Source organism: Pristis pectinata, chromosome 18, assembly GCF_009764475.1.
Source record: "Pristis pectinata isolate sPriPec2 chromosome 18, sPriPec2.1.pri, whole genome shotgun sequence".
Lineage (NCBI taxonomy): Eukaryota > Metazoa > Chordata > Chondrichthyes > Rhinopristiformes > Pristidae > Pristis > Pristis pectinata.
In genome coordinates, this window is record NC_067422.1 from 22,975,283 (window position 1) to 22,996,426 (window position 21,144).

At 39.7% G+C, this 21,144-nt stretch overlaps 1 long non-coding RNA gene across 1 annotated transcript in view; it reads right to left on the reverse strand.

Moving 5' to 3' along the window:
* Window positions 1-21,144, reverse strand: part of LOC127579964 (uncharacterized) — a 94,982-nt gene that overhangs the window by 44,872 nt on the left and 28,966 nt on the right. The gene's annotated exons all lie outside the window — the stretch shown is intronic.

Below are 21,144 nucleotides of genomic sequence, written 5' to 3' on the forward strand. Positions count from 1 at the left end.
ATCTACCTAATTTGACAAGTGAATATATTCTAAGGGATGCTGGTTTCACCTAGGAGAATCAGTCCTTGAGAATCCACAGAGAAAGGTGAAAGCCCCAAAAAAGTGTTGAACAAAGAATAATGAATAAAAACCTGACACCCAACAAGAAGGACATCAGTGCTTCTGAAGGACTTCAGGATGGAATAGCAAGGGTGATTTCAGAACTTAGGACTCAACTGTTTGAGGTGAGAGTTGCTGAAATAAAATAGTTTTCTTTGTAGGAATGGTGATGATGGGGGATATTTCTGTCCAGTGCTATTTGTTATAATGATCTCTTTTCTGGCTGAAATCAACTGTAAAAATTCCCTATTTTCTTTGGGCTTCACTACCACATCCATTATTCACAAGGATTTGCTACAGGGGCCTCAGACATCCACATAGTTTGAGATTTTGTCCAGGATAGATATATATCAGTGTTTTCATTTCGTTCAGGGATTTTTCATTGCAAGAAAAATTAGACAAAATATTGAAAAGATCCATGATGCATGGTAAGGTTTTCAAACTGTAAGTCTGAACAAAGGAAGTTAAACAATTCAAAGCAATCAGTACAATTGAACATTTATTGAAAACCGTTTTCCTATAGTATTGTTCAGAGTCAATTATGTACAGTAATTGATGAATTAATATGTATTTATTTATTACTCACGTTATTCAGCTGTTTTTACTTGTGCATTTCAATTAATTTTATAACGAGAAAAAAACGTTGGACCTCACTCTCTCAATTTATATTCTGTTACCCTGGAAACACATTCTTGAAAGGACTTTTATGCATCTCAAGACAAATAAGTTGAAACTGTTGATGCCAAGAACAATGAGCCATGACTGTACAACACTGGAACTCATGAATCTTTGTCCCTTGTGGCTTGCCTTTACTGCCACTGGTCCAGAGACCTATTAATCAAATACACAACAAAATCAGGCTGGTCACATGTTTATTTCAGCTGATGAAATTGCAAGGTTGTAGCAGGAACCATATGGTCACATGATGTCAATAATAATAAGAACACACTAATAAGAGGAGAAGTAATAGGATGGCTTTTAAACTTCAAGACTGCTCTAAACTAAAACACATCTTTCATTTGTAATATTCACAATGGTTAACCTTTTCCATCCTTGTAATAACTACAATCAGACATGCTGTTCTTAGACTCTGAATTTTGTCAAATTAATTGTTTTCAATCAGTTTGGACCTGACAATTACTCTCAGTTTTATTTCCAAGTACAATTTTATTTTACAGAAACTTTCTTCTGCAGACCCTTTGCTAAAGAGAATGATCACAGATGTATACTTCTGAATACAATGCTTGTAATTCTCATTTTGTGTTGACATAAAACCATAGAATCTGTGAAACATTGTCTTTCTTAAATTAATTACTACACCCCACAATAAACTTGAGCTGTCCAGTTCACCTCTACTACCACACACCAGAGATTGCCTGTAGCATTTCTTGTTACAGTTGTCAAGCAGCTAAAAATATAATCATCAGAAAAAAATAATCATTTTTTTTCTTTGAAATTCTTGACGATCTTTACCACACTGTTGCTTTCCCTGATTGCATATTCGGAAGAATCGTGTGCCCATACAAACTCCTGTGCGGATCCAATTATAGTTAATCACAACTACAATTGAACGGCTGAAACAATAAAATAATACCTTCCATCCCTTGAATTGATTGTATTTAGTTAACAGTTGTGAATTGTTCCAAATGATTTTTTGTACTATTTTAAATTTAAATAAAAAATACTTAGTAATTTTTTTCTAAATGTCAAGGATATTCTGAAACATTCATAGTGTTTTTGGCAGGATTGACGTCAGCCAAACCTAAAGGAGTGGCTTAACCACCAATCTGAACATTTGAGTATGGGGTTTCATCTGACTGGTCCCTCCTTCCCACTCCCTCTCAGCTTCACCCTCTTTTACCCCAAGATGAAGTCAGTCGTGAGAGCAAGGCATTGCCACTGAGACTTTGAAGTGATCAAGAAAGAGGTTGTTGCTATGATTTCCACACACATTAAGTGAAGACAACACTCATGGGTCAGATGGTTGATTCAAACACCCTGCCACAGACTACAAAACCCAGGATTTCAAAAAAATTATTTGTTAACTTATAGATTAATGTATTAAATTGGCTTTGACATTAATAGTGACTAATTGAGAGTTCTAATACTAATCTAAAGATATGTGTGAAACTGTGCCCACTTAGTTCAACTGTGTGTAATGACTAGAATACTTCAACTTGTTTAGTATATTATCCGATAGGTGCCCAGCTTTTCACAGACCTTATTAACTAACAAAGGTGATTTTTGTTTTCATAACACATTTCATCACCCAGGAAATGCTTTGGAATATTTCTGTGACCAGATGGGGCACGATACAAATGCTCTATTTATTTTAGGTCCAACTTGAATCAAAGATTAAAAATGGTCTTCTTCAATAACATTATCATATTATGTCATTGTGTGCCAGGCACAGAGCCATATCTGACATGAATCAAGGGTTGCAAACAAAATAGAAAAATGCCACCAGTTCAGTTCATGCATTGCCCTTATCTGTGTTTTGAAATTTATAGTGCTGGTAGGTCACTTTATTTTCTTTAATGTTACTGTCATCTCCATCGCATTGGATCTCATTCATCCCAGTCCCAGACTCATCTAAGCCTACAGGGTGGCAATTTGATTCCAAATTACTCAGACCTTGAGTCCTGGCTCTCTTGCATCTCACAAACAAAATGGGCAAAGGCATAGCTCATGAAAAAGAATATGTCATATCATGGCAAGTTATCCGTTACAGATATCGTGTAGATTCATTACTTATCATCAACAAACTTCAGGATCTTATGATCATTACTTCCACCAAAAGGGTTTGGAAAAGATGTTTTAAGTGTTGCATCATGAAGCATAACTTATTCATGCCAGCTACAAAAGAGGCCAGAGACAAAAGGTAATAAAATGCTATTAACATTTTGTTGGTTATAAATAGTAATCAGTTCATCAGCTTGTCTTGGTAATTGATTAATGACTGACACCTGTCATGCTGAGGAGTCATTGAACCTGTGTGCTCACCAAGGCATCTTGTGCAACTTCAGCTTCCAGCTGTGAACAGTAAAAGATAAAGCCAAGGAGGCAGGCAGCCAAGCAGAGGTTTGTGGAAATAGGCTGCTGTGAGGCAATCAAGCAGAAAAGGTTGTAAGAAGGTTGGAGAGAACCATCAGAATTTATTTTGCTGGGCAAGTAAGAGGACTCCTTGATACAGAGAAATGAGGCATGTACTTTTTTAAAAACTTATTATTACACAAAGATAAGTTGGCTGCTTGGGTTGAATTAATCTGATCCAATCTCATTTTGTAGGTTCACTTTACTGTGAAATTATGCAGCTTATTGACTCAGAAGGGGCCTGGTCTCACAAAGTATTTGCTCTGTCTGTCTTCAGAATGTGGAAACCATAAATAACTTGTTCAAGGCTCAAAGGGATAGGACTTGCCAAATTTCTGGGTGATGCTATCATACAAGCAGATATCGAGGAGTGTGAGTCAGTTCCCATAAAATTTGGTGTCCAGAATATGTAGAGTAGCAATTGATACCACAGGAGGATATCCAAGGAAGACTGGAACCTGCAACAGCACCTCATTGGTTATATTTCTGTGTTAGTGCAAAGCCATTGGAGCCAAACTATGGGGGTGAATTTCATGGGTACTTGAACTGATGTTTTGAAAATGATAAAGTGCACAGATATATTTATGCAGATAGACAGCAGCAATGGTCGAAACATGCCATAAGTTCAACAAATAAACAAAATTGCTGACAAAATATTTTTCTAATCACCATCAATCAGAAAACCCTCCAGGAGAGGCACTTAAATGAGCAAGGTTAATCTGATTTCATTGCTTTGTTCTTTTCCTGTTGAGAAACACCAACAGGAGCCCAAACGTTTCTCCTAACTGTATGGTATTAGGTTGTTGATCCATATAACTGTGGCAGGCAGACAAGGCAAGGAAAATTGGAATAAAATAAACAGCTAAAGGCCAGCTTATTCTGAAACTAAAGGGATGAAAAATTATTTTAGAATTTGTTGTTTATGATGATGATTTCATTTAGGAGGAAATACCATAAAACACAATCTTCAAAATTCTGTATCAATAGTACATTAGTTCACAATCATTTATCACATACTAATTTTGTCAAAGTTACAAAGTTTTACATAATTTCCAGATATCAGAGGATCTTTAGTGCAGAGATTTACTATGTATACAAAAGACAATTGGTTTGATAATGGGCCTTTATAGATTAATCTCTGTATTGTGAAATAAATGGTTCTTGGTCTATCTCTAAAAGTGGCATGGTAGCACCACCATTGACTGTCCTGGCCAAACCCTGAAGGACATTACTCCCAGGCTGGGTCTGTGGAAGGTAGTGAGTGAATCAACATGAGCACCAATCCACTTATGTCAGATGTACCTCTCCATAACATCATTAGGAGTGACCACAATACACTCCTTGAGGAGACAAAACCCTGTGAAGATAATAACATAATCCAAATGCATGAATGTATTTAATGAATAAGGTATATTTTTGGAAAAAGTATCAGAGCAGCAGAAATGTACACCTCCTCATGGCCAAGCCTATCCCTGGCTCAAACCATAACAATTAAGTCAAAGTTTTAACTCTTGTTCAGTGAGAGATGCAGAAGAGTATAAAGCCTGGGAATAGCACCAGGCATAGCAGACAATAAGGTGCCAGCCTGGTGAAGCTGCAATGCAGGACAGTGTCCATGCTAAACAGCAAAACATAGACAGTGCTCCCATAGGTCATGGATCAGATCAAAGATCTACAGTCCTGCCATATTTAGGTATGAATTACATTGGACAATTAAACAGTTAACAGGAAGAGGCCATTCCAAGAATGACACCATCCACAATGGTGGCAGTGTATAGCACATGAGGACTAAAGGCTGAAGCATTTGCAACCATGTTCAGCCATAAGTGCCAAATAATTGATCCACGTTGGTTTCTTTGAGATCCTTCCCAGTCCAGAAGGCAATTCTCAGCCAATCTGCTTTACTCCACAACATCAAGAAACAACTGCGAGCACTGGATACAGCAAAGGCAGTGGAAAGAGACAACATCTGACCTCAGTACTGAAAGGTTGAGTGCCAGAAGCCAAGCTGTTCCAGTGCACTACAAAGCTGGCATCTCTCTGACGATGTGGTCCTGTTAACAAAAAGTAGGACAACGTTATTGTGACTAACTACTGCTCAATCAGACTACTCGTATATCTCAGAAGCAGACTGGTGACAGGTGTTGTCACCAGTACCTTCAAGTGGCACTTGATCACCAATAACCTGATCACTGATGACCTGTTTGGTTTTGCCTGGACCTCTCAATTCTATCTGTAATTCCTCAGCAAGTGAAGCACTCCATGCCTGCATGTAGCAAGACCAAGACAACATTCAGCCATAGGCTGACAAGTACAGTGACATTTGTGTCATAAGAGCGCCAGGCAATGACCGTCACCAACAAGAGAAAGGCTAATCACTTATCCTTGATATTCAGTGGCACCACCATTGCAGGTCCTGCGCCATCAACAAGCTGCAGCTCACCATTGATCTGAAAGAATCAACTGGATCAGCCAAAAGAAATTTGGCATGTCCCCTTTGACACACCAATTTTTATCGATGCATCATAGAAGGCATCCCATCTGGATGCATCATGCCGTGGTATGGCAACTGCTCTGCCCATGACTGCAAGAAACTACAGAGAGTTGTGGACACAGTCCAGTGTATCATGGAAACAAGCCTCCCCTCCATGAACTCTGTCTATACCTCTCGCTGCCTTGGTGAAGCAGCCAGCATAATCAAAGACCCCACCCACCCGGGTCATTCTCTCTTCTCCCATCAGGCAGAAGATACAGGAGCCTGAGGGCATGTACCACCAGGCTCAAGGACAGCTTCTATCCTACGGTGATAAGACTACTGAATGGTTCCCTTATACGATAAGATGGACTCTTAACCTTACAATCTACCTTGTTTGACCTTGCACCTTATTGTCTACCTGCAATGTACTTCCCTGTATCTGTAACACTTTGCTCTGTATTCTGTTATTGTTTTTGCCCTGTACTACCTCAATGCACTCTGTACTACCTCAATGCACTGTGTAATGAATTGATCTGCACGAAGAGTATGCAAGGCACGTTTTTCACTGTACCTTGGTACGAGTGACAATGATAAACCAATACGAATACCAAATAAATATTATGGCTACAAGAGTAGGCAGGGCTTGGTATTCTGAAACAATTGACTCTCTTCCTGACATTTCAATATTTTTCCACCATCTGCAAGACATGCGCTAGGTGTGCAATGGAATAATTTCGTGGCCTGGATGAATCCAGCTCCAACCACACTTAAGCAGCTCAACACAATCCAGGAAAATTCAATTCACTTGAATGTCCTGCCCACTCATTCATCATCTTAAACATTAATTCCCCTCATCACCCTCTTACTGTGCCTTCATTGTGTACTGTCTACACAATGTATTGCAGTTACCTTCTGAGGGCACTCTGATAGCACCTCCCAAACCCACAATCTCTATCGTAAAGGAGGAAAAGGGCAGGGAGTACATGGGTACCCCACCACCTACAGGTTTCCCTCCATGTCACACACCACCCTGGCTTGGAAAGATACCACAGTTCTTTCATTGTCACTGGGTCTAAATCCTGGAACTCCCTAACCAACAGTACTGTGGGAATACCTTCACTGGTGGACTGCATGCACCTGTAAAGTGATTCCATGTGTACCCACATAATGCACATGCAGGACCTATAACAAAAGACAGAAAGTGCCCCAATCCCCATCTCCCCCCTTGCCCACATGTACTAGTTACCCAATTATTGTTAGTATTAGACATTTTTACAATACAGGTTGCAACTTTCCAAGGCTGCTGGTCCCACAGAAAATCCATACCACAGAAATTTCCCCCAATCATCTTCCTCTGAGCAGGAAAAGAGTCTTTTTTAAAAAGTATAGACATTCTCCGGGTCACATAAGGATTCCAAGAACCATTTGTAATCCAAAGTTTGCCTATGTCAGATGTGCTATCAGTTGAGATCGCTCTTGGCTGAGAGTATTTGCACTGGTAGGTTAATTAGCTAGAGATTAGTACAGGCCTTAGTTAATTTTAGATCTTAGTAAAAATTAATTAATTAATAGAGATCTGTACTACAGATTCAAAACAATCTGGACCATGGGGGTTGCTGGACATTGGGAGTTGCTGGACCACAGAATGCCAGACTAGAGTTTCAACCTCTATTCTAATGTGTAGCACACATAAAAGTTGTGATCGGGAGGAGATCACACATCCAGATAGAACTGAAAAGCAAAAAAAAATGATCAAAAACCTGAAATGTTAACTATTTCTTTCTCCACAGGTGCTGCTTGACATGCTGGGTACCTCCAGCATTTTCTGTTTTTATTTCAAGAGTCTCAGGGTAGACAATTGTATAAACAAGGTAGAAAGAAGGTTGCAGGGGGAGACCAAAGCAAGGAGATGGTTTCCAGACCAATTTCTTTCTTTCTGAGAGAACTAATAAATGATGATAGACTTAAAAGTCAGGAATTTTCCATGCCACTTTAATAATTTTTCCAGTGTTGCATATCATTGTCTTCAATAAAATGAACTACCTGCATTGCATGTGTTCTGGCCTATTTGGCTGTCAAATCAGACAAGACTAAACAATTGTTTGAACTAAACTGTGTGGATGCTTTTACTAGACTGGTTATTCTTCAATATTTGAGTACAGATGACAGTGCAATCTGAATAACTATATTTAAAAATCATAAATGCCTGGTACAAAATCAGCATGTAGCTAATGTTAACATCACAAGTTCTATCAGCCAGGACACTAAGTATGGTTACAATGAAAGCATTAATTCAATTCAGCAGGGAAAGAAAAATGATATACACTCTGGGTGGTCTGCTTCATCCACCAGATTTCTAAACGTTGGTAATTGAATGATCAGTAAAGAGCAAGGTTTGTATTCAGCCTGAGATAGACACATGACAAAGTCCCTTATAAAATTAAAGGTAATTCAGGTAGTTTTGATATTTGTTTCAAGAGGCCTTAGACACCCATTAGACACCCAGATATTTTTTTCATTGCAGTGTCATTATTGAATGAAAAATATGAGTCCCACGTGGTGGACACCACACAAACACACACACACACACACACACACACACACACACACACACACACACACACACACACACACACACACACACACACACACACACCACACACACAGAGTAACGTTAGGGTAAAAAAAACACACTGGACTCATCCAGAATACTGCCTGAATGAGTTAAGCTTATTGCCTCTGTGAAGGGGAGGGGAGGGGAGCGGCGATGTCTGTTCCAACCCCTTTGCCAAACTAGGCTGTGAAGGAGCACAGCACACACCTTGCTTGCAACCCATGGTTATCTTGGTTTTCAGTTTGCTGAGTAACTTCAGTTTTTATATTAATCTTTAAAGGGGCTACTGGAATCTGAGCGGTAAGTAGAAACGTTTATGTTTGTTTCAATAATTCCTGAAGAAAACAAGCGCTATTCATCATTCCATGTTAAAATTACTGCACTTTGCTAATCCACCCCCTTCGCAACTGCCTCTTGGTCCTCCTTCCCCTTCTCCAGAAGTTGCTCTCAACCAAGTGTCTGCAGACATCTGAAATGTCCCTTCCCACACATTCCCCCAGTCCCCACACCATGACCAACAATCTCCTGGTAATATACAAATGAGGGAAGCAGATGAATCTACAGGGGTCTTGTTGCTGATCGCTACAGGCCTGTGCTGAGTTTAGCTGTGATCAAATTTCTAGGTTAGAATCTCTAATGGAAGCAAATTTGCTCCAACAATAGTGAGTCAAGTGCTCCTACTGAAAAATGAGCCTCTGGGTCAATCTGAACCTGTCAGGTGGGCCGTAGTTATATTTAATGCACAAGAACAAATGTAAAACTGCTATATGAATTATATAAAGAACATGAATTCTGAGTTCCCCAATCTTCCAGAAAGACCGTATGGGTTTCTTATAAATGTACTCTTGACAGGTAATGCTTTCACATTTGTTATTGTCTCTATATAATTTATATTCTACATGGTATTACTTCCATGAAATATAGATAGCCTCATCTTACATTCTAGTTACTGGAACTACTTTTCCTTTGATGATTTGTCCAGAGAGAGATCAACGTACAACCTATCCTCATCACACAACGCCTGCTTAATTAGCACACACTCTTTTCAATTGCATTGAAACTAATACACAAAGGAATACTATGGCCCTGTTAGACCTTGTTTTTTTTTGCCTCTTTACATAATTAATTTTTAAAATATGGCATAATGATGAAGATTTATGGGATACAATTCATATCCCACAGCTCTGTATAATATATCCACTGTCTAGCAAGGAAATATTAACTATCCCAATAAATTCCAGAAAGAAGCAAGTCGGCAAATGACAGGAAAACAATGCCCCCAAAAGATCCACAAAAACGTTTCGTTTTGGACCAACTTTTGCATTTGAAATTATATACTCAGGATGTGAAGGGAAATAGAGAGACACATGAGTTTCACATTGTTCTTACAAAGAAAGTGTTCCAACTTACATTCCTGGGAAGTGACAGAAGGACTGAATTGTAACAAAACACATATCTCCCACTTTTGTGCACCTGGTAATTTGTGCAATGAACAAATCAATGAATACCAGCTACAAATAAGTATCTGGATAAGAGGGAAACATAACATTATGATAAATCATTAAGGTTAAGAGGAGAGTCAGGAGTGTTGTGGCTAATAAGAAAGCTTTGCAACATCAATGGTTTCAAAACATCATTTGCCCCAAAACATTAACAACCTCAAATGTGTAGGATTTTCCAAACCTTGTGAAACAATTCTGTCTCATGTGCTTATGTCTCATTCTTATGCTCTCTTGGTGACACGTGTCCACATTCTTCAAAGATTAACGTCATTTGACTCTTTCTTTGTCAAACACGATATAACACAAATATCAAATTGGAAACCAAACTCCAAATGTGCAAATTTATGCACAATAAAAATGATAGACATAAAGTCACAGGATGGTAGAGCATGAAAGGAAGCTACTCAGACCATTGTATCTGTGCCAACTTTTTGGCAGAGCTAACTAGTTCTTGGCCACTGCTCATTGCCCATAGCCATGTATTTTTTTCAAAATTCATTATCCAACTCCTCTTAAATGTTACTGTTAATCTATTTTCACCACCCTTTCACATTGCAACATGCTATAGGGGAAAATGTTTCCTCTTCTCACAAATGGTTCTTTTGCTAAGAACTTTAATTCTTCCCCCTTTGGTTACTGAGCTTGCTGCCATTGGAATCTAACCTTTTTTTTACTGTATTAAAAACTTGCATCAGCTTAAATATTTCTGTCAAATCTCTGCTTTATATTCTTCACTCTAAGGAAAATAACCCCATTTTTGCAGTTCCTTCAAAGTCCTTAATCCATAGTAACATCCTTGCAAATCCCTTTTGCACTCTATCTAAGGCCTTGACATCCTTCCTAGGGACTGATGCCCTGGATTGAACACCATACAACAAGCAAAGCCAAGCCATTGTTTTAGAATAGTTTTGCATAACATTCTTGAATTTTCAGTCTTTTCCTTTATTAATCATCCTGAGAGGAATTGACAGGTTACATGCTCTGAGGCTGTTTCCTCTCAGTGGAAAGTGCAGGACTAGATAGCACATTTCAGAAAAAATTTTAGTTTATAATCACCTCTTTATTATTCTTATCAAAATGTACCACTTCACACAACCCAAAGTAAACTTCATCCACTACAGGGAGTGGACTCTAATTTGCAGCAGGCTGCTGGTGGGAAATCTGACTGGCAAATTCAATTCTCACCCACCCGCTATGGGGAGTATGCATGACGATTTCAACTTGCTGTTGGCTAACATCTGGCCAGAGACAGCTGGAGGCCTGCAAGAACCCTGGTGGTCTTTGCTTTAGCTCAGTTTATAGATGGAAACATTTTTGGTTTGAAATTAGTAGCGCTAAGTATCTTATATATAAAGTCCGTGCATTCTTTTGCTCTTCTGAAATTTGGTTCTTTTGACCTTCATGGGATGCTGATCAGGGATGAATTTCCAGGCATTTGTGTGTCACTGAAAGCCTCCACATGGCTGCATCTTCTGCCAGTTGCCCCAAACAAACCCAATGTTTCCCTGATTATTTGTGCTGCTGTGATCCCCAGTCTTCACTTTTTCAAATTTCAAACAACATGGATGTATTTATCTGATGGATTTATGATTTAACTATCCATCAGCATATTTAGTTGGCCCATTTCAGAGCTTATAGTAGTTAGAAAGACTGATGTTATTTTTCTAAATGGTCAATATTGTTTTGCCTTTCAGTTCAGCAAAGACAGGACAAAATTTCTCTGTTAAGTAATCAATAGCACCTTCCAGCAAAAAATTACACAAATATCTTTAAATGTATTGTTTAAGTGGTGCATGATTAATGCAGCGCCAGAGTGTTGATTGACAGCTTTATGCTCAAGGAAGATTTTGTTTTGCACAAGTGGAATTGAATTACTTTCACAAAATCGCAATGGGCATACAGCAGCTGGTCCAGGGAACACTTAGAAATGAGACGTTAGAAACGGAATGCGTGTGCCATGCAGCATTTTGAGCCCATTCCACCATTCAACAAGATCATCGCTGATCTTCAAGCACATTCTTTCCACATTACCATATCCCTTTACTCTATTAGGGTCCCAAAAACTTGAATGTACCTCACAAACCTATGAATGAAGATATCTCTCTCCACCTCAGTCCTAGTTGGCTAACTTCTAATCTTGACACCATGCCCGTCCCCTGCCAGGGAAAATAGCTGCTCTTCATCTACTTTTAATTCACTTAATGTCATATTTAAGTATTGTCACTTCTCTTCCCATCATGACCAATACAGCAGAGATCTGTCTAAATCAATCACTCCTTAGAGGAGAACCCTCTCATCCTTGGTATTATTCTAGTTCACCTTAGCTGCAGTATCTCCAAGGCTGATATAAAGACAGAGAAGGCTGAAAATATTCAGCAGATCAAGCAACATCTGTGGAATGTGTAGTAGTTAACATTTCAGGTAGATAACCATCCATTAGAATGAGGTAAATTTAGGAATCAAACAATTTTTAGTTGTAGAGAGGTGAGAGGGGTGCAGAGAACAAAGGGAAAGTCTATGATGAGGTGGAGACCAAGAGAAACTGAATGATGCAAATGAAGGTAATGCCTACTGAGGGAGGGTGGTGAAGGTTTGTTAATCCAGCTGATCAGCCCAGAGGAGATGTAAATAGAAAATAAATGAATGCAGAGAAGAGGAAGAAAATGCAGGAACTATGAAATACTGAACAATGCAAATCTGAAATAAAATAAAATGCTGGAAATACCCAACAGGCTGTGCAGCATGTGGAGAGAGAAAAGCAGATATAAGGTTAAAAGTCAATGACCTTACATCAGAAATGTGCAGTATTGATTCAAACTGGAATAGGTGCATATTTGAGTGTTGAATTCAATGAGTACAAGGATGTAATGTGCATGCTTGAATGATAACATACTATTATTTGAGCTTACATTGTAAGAATCCAAAGACAGGAGGGTCAGAGCAGGAGCAGGATAGAAAATAAAAGTAGCAGGCAACAGGAAGCTGAGGATCATCCTGCAGACTGAACAAAGGTGTTCTGCAATGCAGTCATTCAATCTTTGTTTGGTTTCCTTAATGTAAAGGAGACCACATTGTGAACAGTGAATTCATTACACTAAATTGGAAGAGGGACAGATGAATCACTACTGTTTTGGGGTCCCTGAACTATGGAAAGAGTAGCAAAAGGATAGACACAAAAGACTGAAGATGCTGAAATCTGGAGCAAAAAAAACAAACTGCTGGCTGGAGGAACTCAATGGGTCGAGCAGCATCTGTGGATGCAAAGGGATGGTCGATGTTTTATATTGAGACTCTGCATTAGGACAGCTTTTGCATATCCCTGGTATAATGTCTCCTTGGTATACATTCAAGTCATTTAAAGAAGTTTTGATTTGACGCTTAGTCAATGTATCACTTTTCAGTCAGTCAAAATGGAGCATTAAAGCAACAACAAATCATCCAGGATTCAATTTAAAAAAAATCTTCCTTTGCTACAACTTACCCCAGCTCACAAACACCTTACCAGGTACCAGGTTCCTTCACCACATGCATCACCTCCTCACATCCATACACTGGTAAATCCCCTTTTCTTTCCTTTTAACCTCTGCCTCACTCTGGGCGATGTATTTTAAACACACACACCTGCTGTTAGCGGGGGATTTATTTTAACGCACGTGTTAATCAAAGATTAGTGTTCAACATATCAATGTCATGAGCCTGTCTCTCATAAAAGGCAAGGTTCCAATCCAGTGAAATAAATCTGTCCACTCCAAGTGTGATTGAATGCAGACAGTACAGGGAAAGATGTGGATTGCAACATCCAAGGACAGATTCACTCCAGACATTGTTCCTGCCCTATAAAAACATTCTAATGTGTTGAACCCACCGCTTGGTTGAATGCCTGATGTTATACTATTTTTGACTCTTGCTTAGAATTACCCCATCTGTTGCTGAAACCCTCACCCGTGACGGACAGCCTCCTTTCTTCTACTAATGCACAAATTTGAGGCCTTCTATATTTCTGCTGACCATAACCCAACGTGCAGTGTCCCCTTTACCAATTGCATTTATACATGCTGACCATGGTTCTAGGTTGACTTATGCCTCTCTATTAACATTCTCATTTTAGTTTTCATGTCTCTCCAGGTTCTCATTTGTCATAAGCGCTGTAATCTCCTTGAGCCTATAATAGTCAATTTATCTACCTTAGTCCAACTCTGGCCTCTAGTGCATCCTGGAATGTAATAGGTGCATCATCCGTGCCCACGTTTGCATCTGCCAACACCCCAAGCTCTGGGAGTTCCTCCCTAAGCTTAGCAGCTCTCTCCCATCCTCTAAGTTGTTCCTTAAAGCTTGCCTCTTTGACTAACCTTCTGGCCATCAATCCTGTTAAGCAGGTAAAAACCTTTTCTAAAATTATTTTTCCTCGAGGGGAAAAGTCCTTTCCTCATTCGCCCCTCAGAATCTAACATGCCTCAATAAAATCACCTCCCCATTCTTCTTAGTTGATTACATTCCTCTGAAGACAGTTCAATCATTTTATAATACTAAAGACAGTTAAATTATTTTAATACATGAATGCAAGTTATTATTGTCATCAGATCTCCCACTGTTTGCCTCTTAAATTGCTGTCCAACACTCTAACATCCAATGTCAAGCCCCCGGAAAACCAATGTTGAGCTCTATTACCAAACTCCCTCCAACTGCATATGTCTTACTCCGCCCATCCCCAATGTCCCACTCACACTAACCTCCCAAGTTGGTCTCCTTCCAACAACCTACTGTCTGACTCCCCCTAACTTTCATCCAACTCACCCAACCTCTCATATACAACTTCCCCTCACAGCCCCATGTCTGACCTCCCTCATCCCTACACGTCCATTTCCCCCTACATCCCATGGCCGATTCCCCTTAACACCCATGTCCAACACTTCTCATCTCCCATTTTAACATCTCCTCAGCCCCCCATATCCCACTCCCCTCACATCTGATTCCCCCTTACCCCCCAACATCCGACTGCCCTCACATCACCAACGCCGGATCCCCCTCACAACCCCATGTTCACTTCCCCCCACCTCCCCCATGTCCGACTCCTCCTGATTTCCAGTTCACCTCTTGCTGACTCTCTGCCTCCTCCGTCCCTGTCAGGCAGCTGGTAAGAGGTGAAATTGGCTTATAAAATTAAATCCGGTCCTGCAGCTAATTTCAACAGAAGTGTTGGAAAACCAGATTTCCCGACTGCTAAATTTTACTTCCCAGTTCAGGACTATCAGGACCATCATCTTTGTGAATCTTGATTAATCATGCTTTTAAAGTCCTCCCTTGCACAATTACCTTCCCCTTTAACCAGTGCACCAACCTCGTATTGTCTCAGACATCTCATCACATAAATAATAGTTAATGAAATCAGCTGCATCACACATAAAACAGCACTACTAATAGAATATGCCCAAGAAATAAATTACTTGCTAATCTCATACAGCACTTGTCTCCATTTTTAATATTATAATGAAGCTGTCATTTCTTCAATCTGAGAATGAACTTTATAAATAACAGCTGCTCTCCATTGAACCTTAGAATATTGTTACCACTGACTTGAAAGGAACTGAATTTGGGATGTTGAATAGAGTACGCCGTAGTGCATTTAATGTTACTGATTAGGGTGAATTTCTTGGCACCGAGATCCAGAATAAGCTATTCAGCTTCTTTGAGCAAATTCCACAATTCAGATCAGAACATGACTGAGTTTCACTTCAACTCCACCTCTCTCTCTCTGCTCCACATCCTTTAGTTTCATTACCCAACAAATAACTGTGGATTGTGCGTGAACAATTTGGTAGAGTCCTTCCAATATTTCCTGCTTTTAATTGTTGTGTTTTTCTCTGTTCTCTTACAAAACCACGTAAATTCATGAGATTAAATTATAGAACATTGAACACTACAGCACAGTACAGGCCCTTCAACCCACAATGTTGTGCCCACATTTTATCCTGCTCTAAGATCTATCTAACCCTTCCCTCCCACATAGCCCCCTATTTTTTTTAAATTATGTAAAGACAGTGGCCCAGAATTTGCTGTCAAAATAACATTGAGGAAATACTTGCGCTCAAAATCTTCAGCAACATCAGTTGAGGGAAGAAAGGGGTTAAATTGGGAATTCAAATGTTGCTCTTTCAATTGTGCCACCCCACCGTTAGCTTTGATAAAGTGGCATCTCCCTGTCTGCTTCACAACTGAAGTATTTGTGGGTTTCATGCAAACTAAACTTCCTTCAGAGAGGTAAGTTGTTTCAAGTGGAAGCACTTTTTCAATAATTTAATCTGTGTCAATTACAGGCAAACAATTCTCTGTGGCACTGAAATTATCCATTTGAAGAGGATAGGTTCAAATAGATCATTTGTTCATGTCTTAATTGTTGCTGGTTGAGATCCAAAAAACGTCAACTTTAATTTTTTTGGAACAATTTTTGGAGACATAGAGTTGTACATCAGAGAAACAGGCCCTTTGGCCCACTGCATCTCTGCAGACCATCATGTCCATCTATACTAATCCCCCTTGCTTGCATTAATTTCCTAATCCCACTATATCCTGGAGACACAAGAGACTGCAGATGTTGGAATCTGGAGCAACAAACAATCTGCTGGAGGGACTCAGCGGGTCGAGCAGCATCTGTGAGAGGAAAGGAATAGTCGACATTTCGGGTCGAAACCCTGCATCAGTCCTGCTGAGTTCCTCCAGCAGATTGTTTGTTGCTCCTACTATACCCTGCTCATTCAAGTACCTGTCAAGATGCCTTTTAAATGTTGTTACTGCTCCTGCACCACCTCCTCTAACAGCTCATTCCAGATATCAGCTCTTCTTTGTATGAAAAATTTACCCCTCAGATCCCTTCAAACCACCTACCTCTCACTTTACACCTATGCCCTCTAGTTTTAGACACCCCTACCATGGGAAACAAACACAGGCTATCTATGCTGTCCACGCCTCTCATAATTTACGTCCTTCTATCATGTTATCTCTCAGCATCCTTCACTCCAGGAAAAACAGACCTCACCTATCCAATCTCTCCTGATAACTCAAGCACTCCAATCCAGGTAACATCCTTGTGAATCTTTCTTGCGCCCTCTCCTTGTGTCTATTTTCCTCTCTGAATTCAGTCTTCTTTCTCAATAATTCTGTGTTTATACCTGATTTAGCATAGAATTTACCCACTCTAATAGTCCTTACCTTCTCACTCTTTGTGTTCTTAATTTTACAGTACTTCCAGCTGATTGGTTAAGGAGATCCGCAACTGCTTTTTCTGTTTGCTCATCTACTGGTTCTTCCCTCAATGCTGTGTTACCAGCTCTCATTTTCATCAACTTGTCTTGCAAAAGAATTTAAAAACCAAAATATGCCAAAACAGGTCTAACCAGCTACAGATGCTGTTCAATGCCCTGGCACAGAAAAAAAAAAGCCCCAATTATAGAACAAAACAGCATTGGCAAATGTCAAGTGCCAAACTGTATTTGTCATGCATACTGCAGTTAATTTTAGCTCATTGTGGTTTGATATAATATTGAAATGACACATGGATCATGATAGCAGTGGATTCATAGGAAAAAAAACAATTGTTTTTAACAAAAATAATCTGATATTTTACCCACAAAACAATCAAATTTTGTCAGTTAATGAGCATGCAGAATGGGTATAGAAGCAAATTATTTCTCTTCACTGATCACTGCTTTAAATTAGCAGAATTATAATGTGGTGCATCATTTATGTTTATTTGGATGAAATCTAGTCTAGCACAGTGAACAGAACTATTTGTAAATTAAAACTATTCAGTATGAGGATATTTCAGATGATCCAGATGTCATGAATGAACTGCGACCACCCTGAAAATTGCTTCTGGTTCTTAACAGCTGATTTCCCAAGAAACAGCCATAGCAACCGTTAAAATGTTAACCTGCAGAAGGAAGAGTCTGTTTTCTCATTCTCAGAGGCAAGCTGAACACAAGGTCCCTTTGAATATTCTTTCTGAAATTCACAGGAACCATCAGCACCCTTAGAGATAGCAGCTTCACTCAGATGGCATAGCAATGCTACTGTCCACGTGACCAAGAACTGAGACCTAAAAATAATGCAAAATAAATAAACTACACTCAAAAAGAACCCCAAAATTTCATTACTTTTCCACCCTGCTCTCACTTTCACTTGGTCCATCTCTGACTCTTCCCTTTCCAGATCTTTTTGTCTCCATCTCAGGTTAAAGGTGAGCCACAGGCATCTATTACAAGCCAACAGACTCTCACAGCTATTTCTACTGTACATAATTCCATGATTCTAGTAAGATTGCCATTGCACTTTCCCAGTTCTTCCATCTCTGTTGTATTTGCCTCACTGATGAGACTTTCCATACAGTTGCCTCTGAAATGCCTGCCTCCTTCCTGAACCTTGGCTTCCCCCTCTGCATGGAACCATTGTCCACACCACACTGATTTCCTGCAGCTCTCCTCTTAGCCTTCTTCTCCTGAATAGAGCAAGGGTAGAGTTCCCTGAGTCCTCACCTTCCACCCCATCAGCCTACGCATTCAACAGATCATCCTAAGCAATTTCTGTCTCCATCAACAAGATTCCACCAGCAAACACATCTTCCCACGCCCCATCTTCCAGCATTTCAGAAGGACTGTTCCCTTTGTCACTCCCTGGCGCAATCCTCTGTCTCAACCAACCACCCTCCTTCTTATAGCAATTTCTTGTACAACTGCAAGAGATGCAACATGTCCATTCACCTCTTTCCTTCTTACCATCCAGAGATTCAAACAACCTTTCCAAGTGAAGCGGGGTTCGCTTGTACTTCTTCTAATCTAGTGCACTACATTCACTGTTCACAAAGTAGCCTTCTTTACACTGGGGAAACCAAACGCAGATTGGGTCTCTGCTATGTGGAGCACTGCATTCAGTCCACGAGGGCAACTCTGAGTTTCCTGTTGCTTACTACTTCAATTCTCCATCTCATCCCCATTCTGACCCATCTTTCAATGGCTTCTTGCACAATTATAACAAGGCCCAATGTAAACTTGAGGAAGATCACCTCATCTTACATTCGGGTACATTGCAGCCGTCTGGACTGAATATTGAATACCACAGCTTTGGGTAACTCGCTTTCTCTCTCTGCATCAGTACCAGTCAGGTAATCCATTTGTGACATTGGCTTAGTTTCTCCATGAGCAGAGCCTGACCTGCTGGGCATATCCTACAGCCCTTCATTTTGCAACTTTTACCTTCTTTATGAATAAATGTCCTCTCTTTCTGTCAATTAATCAGATCATCTCATTTACAGCTTACCCCTCAGGCAACACTGGCCTCACCCTATCAGAAGTATTCCCTTTATCCTATCCATCCCTCTCTACCCTCCTTGCAACATAATACTAACTTATTTCCTCTCCTTCTGATGAAGGGTCTCTGACCTGAAACGTTAACTGTTTCTCTTTCCACAGATGCTGCCTGTCCTGCTGAGTGTTTCTAGCATTTTCTGTTTTTATTTCAGATTTCTAACATCTGCAGTTTTTTGAATTTTAATAATGCACTTATGTATGCATGTGTTTCCTGTTTTGCATAAGAACCTCCAAAATAAATCTTTATAAAAAATAAGTCACTAAAACATTTAATTTTCTTTCAAAATGGAGTTTTGTTTTTACTGAAAGTGCTTAACGTTACAATTCTGAATCAAAATATCTGACCACATTCATGGAATACCAAAATACTGGAAATCAGAAATAAGACAAAAAATGCTGAAAATAGTCTGATGGAAAGTCATTGACCTGAATCAGAATCAGGTTTATTATCACTGACATATTTTGTGAAGTATGTTGTTTTGCATCAGCAGTGCAGTGCAAGACATAAAGACATTAAAAATTACTATAAGTTACAAAAATAAATAAGTAGTGCAAAAGAGGAATAATAAGGCAGTGTTCATGCGTTCATGGACCGTTCAGAAATCTGATGTTGGAGGGGAAGAAGCTATTCCTGAAACATTGAGTGTGGGTCTTTAGGCTCTTGTACCTCCTCCCTGTGGTAGTAACGTGAAGAGGGCATGTCCCGGACTCTGTTACTTCTTCCACAGCCTGGCCTGCTGAGTATTTACAACATTTTCTGTTTTATTTTGAAAATTATCATCTTGCCAATATGAAGAAAGAACATTTATTGATTCTGACTGTTCACTTTGCTCACAGTAAAGAGACTAACGTGCCAATAGTGGAGTGACTCGACTCTGGAGAGACTCGAGTTGAAGGAGTGCAGAGATGTTGGAGAATTATGGGGCTGGAGGAGGTTACAGAGGGACAGGGCAGAGAGATCATGGCATACTTAATAAAAAAACAGTGCTGCTGCCAGTACAGCTGCAGTCTCACAGCTCCAGTGACTTGGGTTCAATCCAGACCTCCCATACTGTCTGTGTTGAGTTTGATCATTCTCCCTGTGATCACATGGGTTTTCTCCAGGTGGTCCATTTCCCTCCCACATCCCAAGGCATACAGATTGTCAGGTTATTTGTCACTGTACTTTGACATTTTTTTTGTATTGACTTTGTTTTTTTGTTCTAATTCTTTCTTGTAAAAAATGTGTATAATTTATGTTTATTTTGTTATTTCTGTAAATGCTGCTGATATGATGCTATGTGCCTGTGATGCTGCTGCAAGTAGGTTTATCATTGCACCTGTGCATACAGGTACTTGTGCATATGACAATAAATTCAACTTTGACTTTGTAAAGTGAAGGTGAGTGGTAGAATTTGGGGGGAGTCAATGGGAATATGGGGAGAATAAAATGAGATTAGTGTCAAATTAATATAAAAGGGTGGTTGGCATGAATTCAGTTGGCCGAGGGCCTGTATGATACAATGAGAAGTTCTTAATTGGGAGTCAGTGTAGATCGGGTCACATGGGGATAATGAATGATCAAGGCTTAGCGAGGGTTAGGACAGGGCACCAGAGTTTTTGAAGATGTGTACAGGGATATGGGGGAATCCCTGGTGGATTCTATATTTCCTGTTCCACTGTGACACCCCTAATCTCTGTTATCTCTTTAATGGATGTCCAGAATTTCATACAGCATTAATTTGTGGGCCAATTGAAGGTTTGTGCAAATTTATAATTATTTTTCTACTCACAGAAGATGCTCCAAATTGCTTCCAAGAAGTCCATCTGCTGCACAGATTGTTTTTTACAATCAGTGTTAGCACCTTTGGCATTCATTTGTCAATTACAGTGCTGACATCGGAATATTTCAGCACTATTTAATGTTGATTTCCAGCGTGATTAGTCACTGACACCAGGTTTGTTGTTGAGCATCTAGGACAATGCTCTGTTCACATCACTGTTGATCCCGGGACTGTTGAA